The 12,560-nt window shown below is 35.3% G+C and overlaps 1 protein-coding gene across 1 annotated transcript in view; it reads right to left on the bottom strand.

Moving 5' to 3' along the window:
- The window catches only part of PSMA8 (proteasome 20S subunit alpha 8), a 123,261-nt gene that overhangs the window by 45,286 nt on the left and 65,415 nt on the right, over window positions 1–12,560 (bottom strand). The window lies entirely within an intron of this gene.

Genomic DNA, 12,560 nt, shown 5'->3' with positions numbered 1-12,560 from the left:
TTTTTCATTTTATTTTATTTATTTATTGAAAAGATTTATTTATTTTAGAGAGGGAGCACACAAGAGTGAGCACATGTGAGTGAGGGGGAGGGAAGGACGGAGAGGAGAGAAAGAATCTCAAGCCAACTCTCCACTGAGTGCAGAGCCTGGCTCAGGACTCGATCCTACAACCCTGAGATCATGGCCTGAGCCTAAACCAAGAGTTGGATGCTTAACTGACTGAGCCGCCCAGGCATCCTGAAAAAATATAGGCATTTTAATAGAATATATGAAATGTGTAAATAGGTAATGAGTTTAACTTTTTAATGATAAATAAGTAAAATGTTTTAATTTTAATGTGGTAAATATTGATAGATATAGCCCACATAAATGAAAGCTCTTCAGCGTCTTCAATAATTTTTAGGATGGTAAAAGTATTCCTAAGGCCAAAAAGTTGGGAAGCACTGGAACAAAGCATTACTAATACCCTAGAGGATTAATTGCCTGCCAAAAGCAAAAGTAAATCCTCTGTAGAGGAAGACAACATCATACAGAACCTCAAATTGTTGCAATTTCTCATATGTAGTATCCTGTGCTCTATCAAAAGTAAGCCTGCATACACAAAAAGATCATATGACCAAAGAACAAGAGAAACAACAGGCAATAGAAGCAGACTAATACAAGATCCAGATAATGGAGTTATCAAATACAGATTTTTAAAACATGTTAATTATATGCAGGGGATTTCTTTTTTTTAGATTTTATTTATTTGAGAGAGAGACAGATATAGCAAAAGAGAGAGAAAGCAAGAGAGAGCACAAGTGGGGAGGAGAGGGAGAAGCAGATTCCCCATTGAGCAGGAAGCCCCTGGGGCTCCGTCTCAGAATCCTGGGATCATAACCTGAGCTGAAGGCAGATGCTTAACCAACTGAGCCATTCAGGCCCCTATGCAAGGGATTAAAAACAAGATCAAGATTTTCAGCAGGGAGGGCAGCCCCGGTGGCTCAGCGGTTTAGCACCACCTGCAGCCCTGGTCGTGATCCTGGAGACCCGGGATCGAGTCCCACGTCGGGCTCCCTGCATGGAGCCTGATTCTCCCTCTGCCTGTGTCTCTGCCTCTCTCTCTCTCTCTCTCTCTCTCTCTCTGTCTCCCATGAATAAATAAATTAAAAAAAAAAAAAGATTTTCAGCAGGGACCAGAGCTATTAATGAAGAGTGTTTTGGAAACTGTAGAAATGAATACTATATTAATTGAGATTAAGAGCTTAATAATCAGGCTTAAAATCAGACCTAGTTGAAAAGAGAAGTAGGGAATTAGAAGATAATAAAATAAGTGTGTGTGTGTGTGTGTGTGTGTATTTAAAATCTCTATATCAAAGCAGAGAGAGATAAGAGGATAGAGAACACTGAAAAATAATCTAAAACATAGTGGGTATGGTGAAAAACCAAATGTAGGTGTAGCTGGAGTACCAGACTCCCAACTGGAGGTTAAAAAAAAAAAAAAAAGACAGAAACAACATATAAAGATATTTTGTTTAGATATTTTCAAACTGGCAAATGAATCAACTAACAGATTTAAGAAAAACTATTAACAGCAAGAAGGATAAATAAAAGAAATTCACACTTAGGAAAGCCACAATAAATCCAATGTAAACCAAAGACACTGAGAAAATCTTAAAGCACCTTTCATGAGGATGGTGCTGAAGGCAAAGGAAGTTCCTGCCTCTCCCAAAGCCAAGGCCAAAGCAAAGGCTTTGAAAGTCAAAAAAAGAGGTGCTAAAAGTTGTCCACAGTCAGAAAAAAAAAAAAAATAGATCTGCACCTCACCTACATTCCAACGACCCAAGATCCTGTGTCTCTGAAGGCAGCCCAAATATCCTCGAAAGAGTGTCCCCAGGGGATCCCGGGATCGAATCCCACGTCGGGCTCCTGGTGCATGGAGCCTGCTTCTCCCTCTGCCTATGTCTCTGCCTCTCTCTCTCTCTCTCTCTCTGTGACTATCATAAATAAATAAAAATTAAAAAAAAAAAGAGTGTCCCCAGGAGAAACCAGCTTGATCACTATGCCATCATCAAGTTCCCCCTGACTGCTGAGTCAGCCATGAAGAAAATAGAAGACAACAACACACTTGTGTTCATTGTGGATGTCCAGTCCAACAAGCACCAAATCAAACATGCTGTGAAAAAGCTCTATGACATTGATGTGGTCAATGTCAACACCTTGATCAGGCCTGATGGAGAGAAGAAAGCATATGTTCAACTGGCTCCTGACTATGAAACTTTGGATGTTGCCAACAAAATTGGGATCATCTAAACTGAGTCCAGCTGGCTACAAATCTAAATACAATTTTTTTAACCAAAAAAAAAAAAAAAAAAAAGGAAAAAAAAATCTTAAAGCTATTTAAGGAAAAAGAAAAAAGCTGTATTGTCAAAAAGAAGATAATAAGACTTTGAACTGATTTGTGTAGTAACATGGAATTCTACCTTAAAATGCTAAAAGAAAATACATGCAAAGCTGGCATGATGATCTATTTCTAGTGAAAATAACCTTTAAAATTGAAGGCAGGGGATCCCTGGGTGGCGCAGCGGTTTAGCGCCTGCCTTTGGCCCAGGGCGCGATCCTGGAGACCCAGGATCGAATCCCACATCAGGCTCCCGGTGCATGGAGCCTGCTTCTCCCTCTGCCTGTGTCTCTGCCTCTCTCTCTCTCTCTCTCTCTCTCCCTCTGTGTGACTATCATAAATAAATGAAAAAAAAATTAAAAAAAAATTGAAGGCAAAATTAAGATATTTCCCACACAAAACCATAAAGAATTAGACACCAGCAAGCACTCACTGCAGGAAATACCAAAAACTGTTCTTCGGACAGAAGAAAAATTATCACAGATGGAAATTTGGAGATGGAGGAAGAAATAAAAAGGATCAAGGGGGGCAGCCCCGGTGGCTGAGCGGTTTAGCACCGCCTTCAGCCCAGGCTGTGGTCCTGGAGACCAGGGATCAAGTTCCACGTTAGGCTCCCAGCATGGAGTCTGCTTCTCCCTCTGCCTGTCTCTCTCTCTCTCTCTCTCTCTCTGTCTCTGTCTCTAATAAATAAATAAATAAATATTTAAAAAGAAGAAAGGATCAAGGGTAAACATATACTTAAGTTCAAATAAATATTAACAGTAAAATAATCCCTATGGATTTGTAATATATATATATATATATATATACAGTATTAAAATATTGAGAATATAACATAATTTGGGTAGGAAGACAAATGAATTTTTAAAAAACATTTATTTATTTATGATAGACACACACATTGAGAGAGAGAGAGAGGCAGAGACACAGGAGGAGGGAGAAGCAGGCTCCATGCCGGGAGCCCGATGCAGAACTCCATCCCGGGACTCCAGGATCATGCCCTGGGCCAAAGGCAGGCGCTAAACTGCTGAGCCACCCAGGGATCCCCAAAACAAATGAAATTAAAGTGTTCTAACTTCCCTTCATTGTTTCAGAAAGTAGTCAAATTTCAAAATAAAAAGTAGTTAAATTTCGGGCAGCCCTGGTGGCTTAGAGGTTCAGCCCGGGGTGTGATCCTGGAGCCCCAGGATCGAGTCTCACATCGGGCTCCTGGTGCATGGAGCCTGCTTCTCCCTCTGCCTGTGTCTCTGCCTCTCTCTCTCTCTCTCTCTGTGTTTCTCATGAATAAATAAATAAAATCTTTTTTAAAAAGTAGTAAAATTTCTTATTTATATTAGACTAATTGATCCAAAATGCATATTGTAATCTCTGAGGAAACCACTAAGAGAACCATATAAAAATATGTAACCATATATAATACTTTATTATAATGAAATAATAATAAATAACAAAAAGAACACCAAAAAGAAAGAAAAAGGGACATATAACAGGATGGAAAATAGAAAGCAAATAGTATTTTAGTAGGTTTCAAGATAACTACATTAATACTTATATTTTCTATAATGGAATATTTCAGTTATATACATATCCAGCTGGATAAAAAGAAATGCACCTATATGTGCTTATGTGCGAAAACATTAAAGGGTAAAAAAAAATTGAAAGTAAAAGGATGAAAAATATATGCAAACATTAAAAGGAGGTAGTATGTAGTATAACAAAATATAGTTCAAGTTAAGGTTCATAGCAAGAGATATTGAGGGATATTTTGTAATAAAGGATCTAATTTATTAGCACTACTTAATTCTAAATTTGTACCTAATGCCAACCATATATTCAGGATAAAGATTGATAGTACTAAAGAAGAAATAGAGAAACTGCAATTAAAGTCAGATTTTAACAGCTTTTTTTGTAATTGATAAAGCATATAAAAAATTAACAAATTTACAAGGAATAAAAGCATAGAGAATATATTCTCTGACCCCAGAGAATTAAGTCAGAATAAGTAACAACAACATAATTAGAAAACACCCAAGTATTTGAATATTAAGAAATGTGTTTCTAAATAACATGAGTTAAGGAAGAATCTACAATGGAAATTAGAAAATGTTTTCAATGGAATCTTATTAATATGATTTAATATTACATATATAAAATATACATTAAAATATGCATGTTTAATATATATTATAAATAAATATAAATATTATAAGTAAATATATTAAAACATGTGTTGCAGCCAAAGCAGTGCCTAAGGGGGAAATTACAGCATTAATATACACATTAGAAAAGGAGAAAAACTAAGAATAATTACCTAAGTATCAAAGTCGTTATATTAAAAAACAGCTTATTAAACCCAAGGAAAGTAAAAGGAAGGAAATATAAAGATAAGAATAGAAATCAGTGGGGCAGCCCGGTGGCTCAGTGGTTTAGCGCCACCTTCAGTCCAGGGCGTGATTCTGGAGACCCGGGATGGAGTCCCAAATCGGGCTTCCTGCATGGAGCCTGCTTCTCCCTCTCTCTCTGTATCTCTCATAAATAAATAAATAAAATTAAAAAAAAATATTAAAGGAAGAGTAGAAATCAGTGAAATACGAAATATATAATAGGGAACACAAAGAAGGCTGAAAGAGTATTGAAAAGGCTAATAAGGGGCACCTGAGTGGCTCAGTGGTTGAGCATATGCCTTTGGGTCAGGGCATGATCCTGGGGTCCTGGGATCCAGTCCCTCATCGTGCTCCCCATGGGGAACCTGCTTCTCCCTCTGCCAATGTCTCTGACTCTCTCTTTGTGTCTCTCATTAATAAGTAAATAAAATCTTACAAAAATGAAAAGTATAATAAAATTGATAGTTGTCAGAAGTTACCAAGAAAAAAGAAGACAATATGAGGAATGAAAAGAGGACTTTATTAGAGGTCATAATGACATTAAAAAGTTATGAGTAACTTCATGCCAATAAGTTGGAAAATTCAGAATAAAAGGGCAAATTCTTAGAAAAACATAATAAAACTAATGCAAGAAATAAGAGAAATGTCTTGATGGTCCCAAATCTGTTAAAGAAATTAAATCCATAAATAAAACATTGCTACAAAGAAGACCTTTGGCCCAGGGGTATCACTGGTGAATCCTATGGAATATTTTAGAAGGAAATAACACCAATTTTACATAAAGTCATCACAGAAATAGAAAAAGAGGGACTACTTCCATACTTCTTTTTTTTTAATTTTTATTTATTTATGATAGTCACAGAGAGAGAGAGAGAGAGAGAGGCAGAGACACAGGCAGAGGGAGAAGCAGGTTCCATGCAGGGAGCCCGACGTGGGACTCGATCCCGGGTCTCCAGGATCACGCCCTGGGCCAAAGGCAGGCGCCAAACCGCTGCACCACCCAGGGATCCCCCATACTTCTTTTATGAAAGAGAATAACCTTTTTTTTTTTTTTTAATAAGCTGTATGCCCAACTTGGGATTCAAACTCATGACTCTGAGATCAATGATCTTATGCTCTCCTGACAGCTAGCCAGGTGACCCAGGATGCAGCATAATCTTAAGAGCAAAAACCTGAGGATACTATGAGAAAGGAAAATTATAGTCCATGTTCACTCATGAAAATGCATATAAAAATCCTAAGTAAAATATTAATAAATAAAAATAAGCAATATGCAAAAAAATTTATATTGCGTGTATATCACAACTAAATTAAGTTATTCTAGGAAGCTATCAATGTAATTCACCACATTAACAGAGTAAAACAGAAGTTATCAACCTATTGCCCAAAACCCAATTCTGGCCATGCTGCTGTGTCTATTTTTGTAAATAAAGTTTTACTGGAAAAACAGCTATGCCCATTCTTTTCTATTTTTGCTTTCTCGCTAAAATGACAGAGTTGTGTAATTGCAAGGGAACCCAGATGGCTTGCAAAACTTGAAATACTTACTCTCTGGTCCTTTATAGAAAAAGTTTGCTGACTTATAAAATAGAGGGAAGAAAACTCTATCTCAATAAATGCAGAAAAGCATTTAATAAAATCCATTGTCTTGTACAATCTTATTGACTCATAATCTAAGGATTGGAAGGAATTTCCTTAATCTGCTAAGGGACTCTACAGGAAACCTCCAGAAAACATACTTGATGGTTAAATATTGGAACTTCTTTACATTTGAGATCAGCAATATACCTGAGAGTACCTGCTCTGTCATTTCTATTTATCTTTTCTTTTAAGCAGTATATAGCAAGAAAAAAAACTGAGTACTAGAAAGGAAAAAATGAAAATCGTATTATTTTTAGATAACCTAACTGTGTGCATAATAAAGAGTCCAAAATAAATTATAAAGATTTTATTTTATTTTTTTAATTTTTATTTATTTATAATAGTCACACACAGAGAGAGAGAGAGAGAGAGAGAGAGAGGCAGAGACACAGGCAGAGGGAGAAGCAGGCTCCATGCACCGGGAGCCCGACGTGGGATTCGATCCCGGGTCTTCAGGATCACGCACTGGGCCAAAGGCAGGTGCCAAACCGCTGCGCCACCCAGGGATCCCCAAAATAAATTATAGATAAATTGCTAGTATTAGTAAATGACTTTAGGAAGAAATCAATTATATTTCTATAAAACAAAACCAGATAATTAGGAATTGAAATAAAAAAGATACCATGTATATAGTATATTTCCAGGAAATACATACAGACCTCTACAGAGAAAAACCTAACATATTATTGAAAGAACCTAAAGAACCTCTAAGTCAGGGGAGGTATATATCATATTCATTAGTTGGCAAACTCAAATTGATCTAGATATTCACTGCAATATTAACAAGAATGACAGCACTTTTTTCCTTAGAAAGTACTTTAATTAATATTTAAATTTTGTATAGTAGGATACATTTTTACCAATGTATACACTTATATAATTATGACCATGATAAAAATATAGAATATTTTCGTCATCCCCAAACATTCCTTTGTGCTCCTTTGTAGTTATCCTATCCCCCATCCTCATCCCTCATCAACTATTGACCTACTTTGTCACTATAAATTGATTTTGCCTTATTCAGATTTTTATGTAGATGAAACCAACAGTACTCATTTGTGTGACTTTTTCTATGCAACCTGATGTTTTTGAGATTCATTCATTTTGTTCCATATATTAATAGTTTATTACTTTTTATTCTTGAGTAGTATTCTATATAAATGTATAATAATTTATTGATTCACCTGTGTGGAATATTTGGGTTGTTTCTAATATAACACTACTTTTTCAAAGATTTTATTTACTTAGAATTCAAGTAATGGGGAGGGACAAGGTGGGGGTGGAAATGGAGAGAATCTCAAGCAGACTCTGTGCTGAGTGCAGAGCCCAACTTGGGGCTGGATCCCAGGACCCTGAGAGCATGACCTGAGCTGAAATCAAGAATTGGATGCTCAACTGACTGAGGTAACCCAGGCACCCCTAACTTAACACTATTTTTATCAAATGTGCTATGAATACTCATGTATGAGTCTTTGTGTGGGCAATACATATTAATTTCCTTTGGGTAAGGAATAAATACCCAAGGGCACAACTACTGGATCATATAATAGGTGCATGCTTAACTTTATAATAATTACTAGTTGTTTTTCAGAGTTGTATCATTTGTACTCCCACTAGCAATATATGAATGTTCCTAGTTGTTCCACATACTTTCCAAAATGTGATGATGTCACTCTTTTTAGATTCTGGCTGTTTTAGTGGGTATGTGGTGGTGGTTTCTCAGTGTGGCTTTAATTTGCATTTCCATGATGATTAATGATGGAGAGCAACTTATTGTGTTTATTGGCCACTTGTATATGATCATTCTAAAATGCCTCTAAGTCTTCTGTTCATTTTGTTAATAGGGTTGTTTGTCTTGAGTTGTAAGGGTTCTTTATAGTTTCTAGAGACAAATTCTTTCTTTTAATGTTTCATAAATTCATATATTTTATCCCAGATGATAGCTTCCCTTTTCATTTTCTTATGTCTTTCAAGAGCAGAATTTTTAATTTTAATAAAAATGTATCAAATTTTTCTTTCATGCTTCTTGCCTTTTGTGTCATATCTAAGAAATAAATGCTTCACACAGGGTCATAAAGATTTTCTATTTGTTTTTCTGTAGAAGTTTTGTAGTTTTGCTTTTAAAATTTAGGTCTACAATCTATTTCAATTTAACACTTGTGTATATGTGAGGAAAAGGTCAAAGATAATTTTTAAAAACATGGGTATCAAGCTGTTCCAAAACAATTCTTTCTCCATTGAAGTATCTTGGCCATCTGTATTAGTTTCCTAGGGCTGCAGTAATCATCACAAACATGTGGTTTAAAATAATAGAAATTTATTCTCTCACAATTCTGGTGGCCAGAAGGCTGAAATCATGATGTTTGCAGGATTGTACCATAATATTATGCTATTATTTTTCTTTTAAAGAAAATATATAACAAATATGATTGCTAGGTTACTTTAATATAAGAACAGTAGTTTGTAACATACGGAATAGGTATTCCATAGAATATTGACCAGTATTTTAGTACACATTGCCCAATTCAACCATAAATAATACTAGATAGGAAAAAAAATTGTATTAGTTTTCTATTGCTGTTCTAACAAATCATGACCAATTTAATGGTTTAAAACAACAAATTCATTATCATCAAGTTTTAGGGGTCAGATGTCTAAGATGAACCCCTCTGGGCTATAATTAAAGTGTTAGCCGGCTGTGTTCCTTTTGGAGGCTCTAGGGGAGAATCTGCTTGCTTTCTCCATCTTCCACAGGCGGCAGCAGTATCATGCCATAAGGTGGAAGAACTGAGAATTCTAAACCTGTGCATTTGTCATAGTAAGTTATGATTGAATATAGCTTCACATAGAAACTTTTTTTAAAAAAGCAATACTTTCTTATAACATTATACCCCCAAATATATTTGATTCAGCCCCTCCTTAATTCATTCAATGTTTGATACTGTAAAAAGAGATAGAAATGCCCCAGATAGACTTTGTTATAGTCTACTTTGAATGAAGTGTTCTGGAGTATTGAAAATATAGTCTTCTGGGGGAGAATTGGGAAAGGTGATTTGTTTTTGCCTAGAATAATGATTATAGATAGTTGCTGTTCTCCTTATAGTTTTGAAGTCTGTGGAAGCCACAACTCAAAATGACTCACTAAATGCCATGGAGACAGTGAGTAGAAATATTTTGAAAGATACTACCTGAGGGGTTTTGCTCTGAGCCCAATTATGAGCAGACAGGCTTGTCTATGCCTCCCCAGGTATTCAAGGAATTTATGGCAGCACAGGGGCTTCAAATGCAAATTCAATAGTATGGATACTCTATTAATTATAAAACAATAAGTTTATTAATTATAAAACAATAAGTATTAAAAATGCATATAAAAGTAATCTCAATTATCTATTCATGTATATTTTTGTGGATTAAGATAATATTTAATAATAATAATATTAAGATAATATTTAATTAATAAATATTTAATATTTAATTAAATATTAATAAATTAATAAATTATAATAAACATATATTTATATATATAAAATAAATATATTTTTAAAAATAATATTTATTATTATTATTTTTATTAATATTATTATTGTATTTATTATAATATAATATTATATTATATTTATTAATATTATTTTTATTTTTTATTTAATTTAATTTAATTTAATTTTATTTTTATTATTTTTATTAATATTATTAAAATATTTTAAAAAATAAAAATAAACATATATTTTTATATAAAAATATATAATATAAATAATTAATAAATTAATAAATTAAATTAAATTAATTAATTAGCATTTAATATTTAATGATTATAGTTTTACAAAATATTGAGCATATTCCTGGAGCATCTTATCCATTTGGTGAAATACATTTAAGGAATACAAACAAATTCATGTAATACAAATTAAAAAATGGAAACATTTGAAAAATCAAATGTGGACAATTTCCTTACTTTTCTTGCATGTGTCTATATTCATTAGTGTAAATAACTGAGAATTGTTCATGCAGATTATTTTACTAATTCTAAATCATCGTGTATGCTCTTCTATTAGGATTATTCTAAAAAACCTTTCACCTTGTTATATAACCTCAATTCCTTCTTCAGATGTCTCAGTCCAAGATTAAATAATGGGATTGATTTTTTTGGTTGGGGAAATAGTTGTCTGGGTAGCTCATTTTTAAGTTCCTACAGTCATTTCTGAGACTTGGGTCAACTTCCCATCTTCATTCCCTGTTATCTCCCAAACTAAATGCTGAGTACTCTTTAATCTTTTTCTCCTAAATCTGCTTCCACTCAGTCTATACTTTGGAATTCCTCTCTCCCCAAACCTAATGGTCAAATGAGACAGGAAGGAAGCTTGAGAGTAACATAGGGTCCCTTTAAGGTGTCTTCTTTTATGGAGATCATTTTTATTCCTGGCTGGATCTTTACTCCAGTGCCCCCTTATTGATGTCCTGTGAGGGACACAGAAAATAATTTTTATGGCACACATGCCATCACAGAAAAGGCTGTGGTTATTCATGCCTATTACCCTGGGTCCTAACCTGCTACTCTGAAGGGATAAACACCTTGGGCTGACCTGTTACCTGTTTTCAGTTGATTTCTTTTCCTGCTGTTGGGGAGCTGTGATTTAGACAAAGAAGGTACTTATCTTTGGGTAACTCCTGGAATAAGATTCTCCTTGGCCTTTTTTCTTTTTTTAACTGGAATATAGAAATTTCAGACAACTATTCCCATTGGTTCATGTTGTTAAGATTTAGGTGCTATCTTCCAAGTAGACACAACTGGAACAGTAGGATTATGTTTCATTTTTCCTACTGAAATATTGCTCTTGACAATTAAGGCATTTTTTTAATTCTTAAAGATTTATTTTTTTGAGGGAGGGAGGGAAGAAGGGAGAGAGAGGGCACAGGAGCTGAGGCAGAGGGAGAGGGAGAGGGAGAAGCAGACGGAGAGGGAGAAGCAGACTCCCCTGCTGAGCAAGGAGCCCGACTCTGGGCCCATCCCAGGACCTTGGAATCATCTAAGCCAAAGGCAGATGCTTAGCCAACTGAGCCACCCAGGTGCCCCTAAAGATTTTATTTTTAAGTAATCTCTACACTCAATGTGGGGCTCATACTCACAAACCTGAGATCCAGTTGCATGCTCCACCCACTGAGCCAGCCAGGTACCCCTTGATGTTTGTGTAAATATCAAGACAGGATAATGTACATAAATGTTCAAAGCATTATTCATAATAGCTGAAAAGTAGAAACAACCCAAATATTCATCCACTGATGATTGTTTTCTTCATTGATGATTTTTTAAATGCGGTATCCATATGGTGAAATACTATTCAGCCATAAATCATGCTCAGTGAAGACACAGCCGGGTGTTGGACATACTATATTAATGGTGGACAAGACTTAAGTTTCTGTTCTAAATTCAATAGTTGTTTTTCCAGTTTGAAGTGATTACCTTAAATCCAAATATAACAGTCCCCCCGACCCCCCAGGTTTAGGGTAGTAAAAGACAAGAATTCTAAGAACTACAGTTAGTAGGAGTATAAATTCTCTTCCCTTTATTCTTAGGATGGCTTGAGTCTTTTTTATCCTTTAGAGGTCAGTTTAACAGAGAAGGCTTCTCACCCTAACTCATGTTGAGTGCCTGTCGTTCTCTGTTCCTCGTTACCATCTAGTCTTTCTTAGAAGTTTACATATTTACATACTTGTTTCTAATCTGTCAGCCTTGTCAGAATATAAGCTCCATGAGAGCAGGTTCCATGTCCACCGTATGACCGCTATATCCCAGGTGCCTAGCACACAAAACTACCAACGTTTGCTTAATGAAACTTAGGGCCTCTCGTGAAGAGCATATATTTGAAACAAAAACTTTAAAATATGCATTTTTTCTTAGTTTTTTTCCCCAGTTTTATATGTAAATGAAAGAGTTGTTTTTGAGCCTCATTACCGTTGGGCGACGGCTACGTCTTACATAAACGTTTCCTTTGTGTTCTATGGAAGTCCACATTTACAGAATAATTACACCCCCAACCCCCGCCCCTCCCCAGGGCCAGTACCTTACCCACATTTGACCCGTGTTCCTGCCCTAGTTTGAGAGCTTTGGGATTTTTTTTTTTTTTTTTCCCCTCGCACTGATTTGAACCCTGGCAGCT

This window comes from Canis lupus, chromosome 6 (genome assembly GCF_048164855.1).
Source record: "Canis lupus baileyi chromosome 6, mCanLup2.hap1, whole genome shotgun sequence".
Classification (NCBI taxonomy): domain Eukaryota; kingdom Metazoa; phylum Chordata; class Mammalia; order Carnivora; family Canidae; genus Canis; species Canis lupus.
The sequence above is the reverse complement of the archived record's forward strand: the minus strand, read 5'-3'. Positions and strand labels throughout refer to the sequence as shown.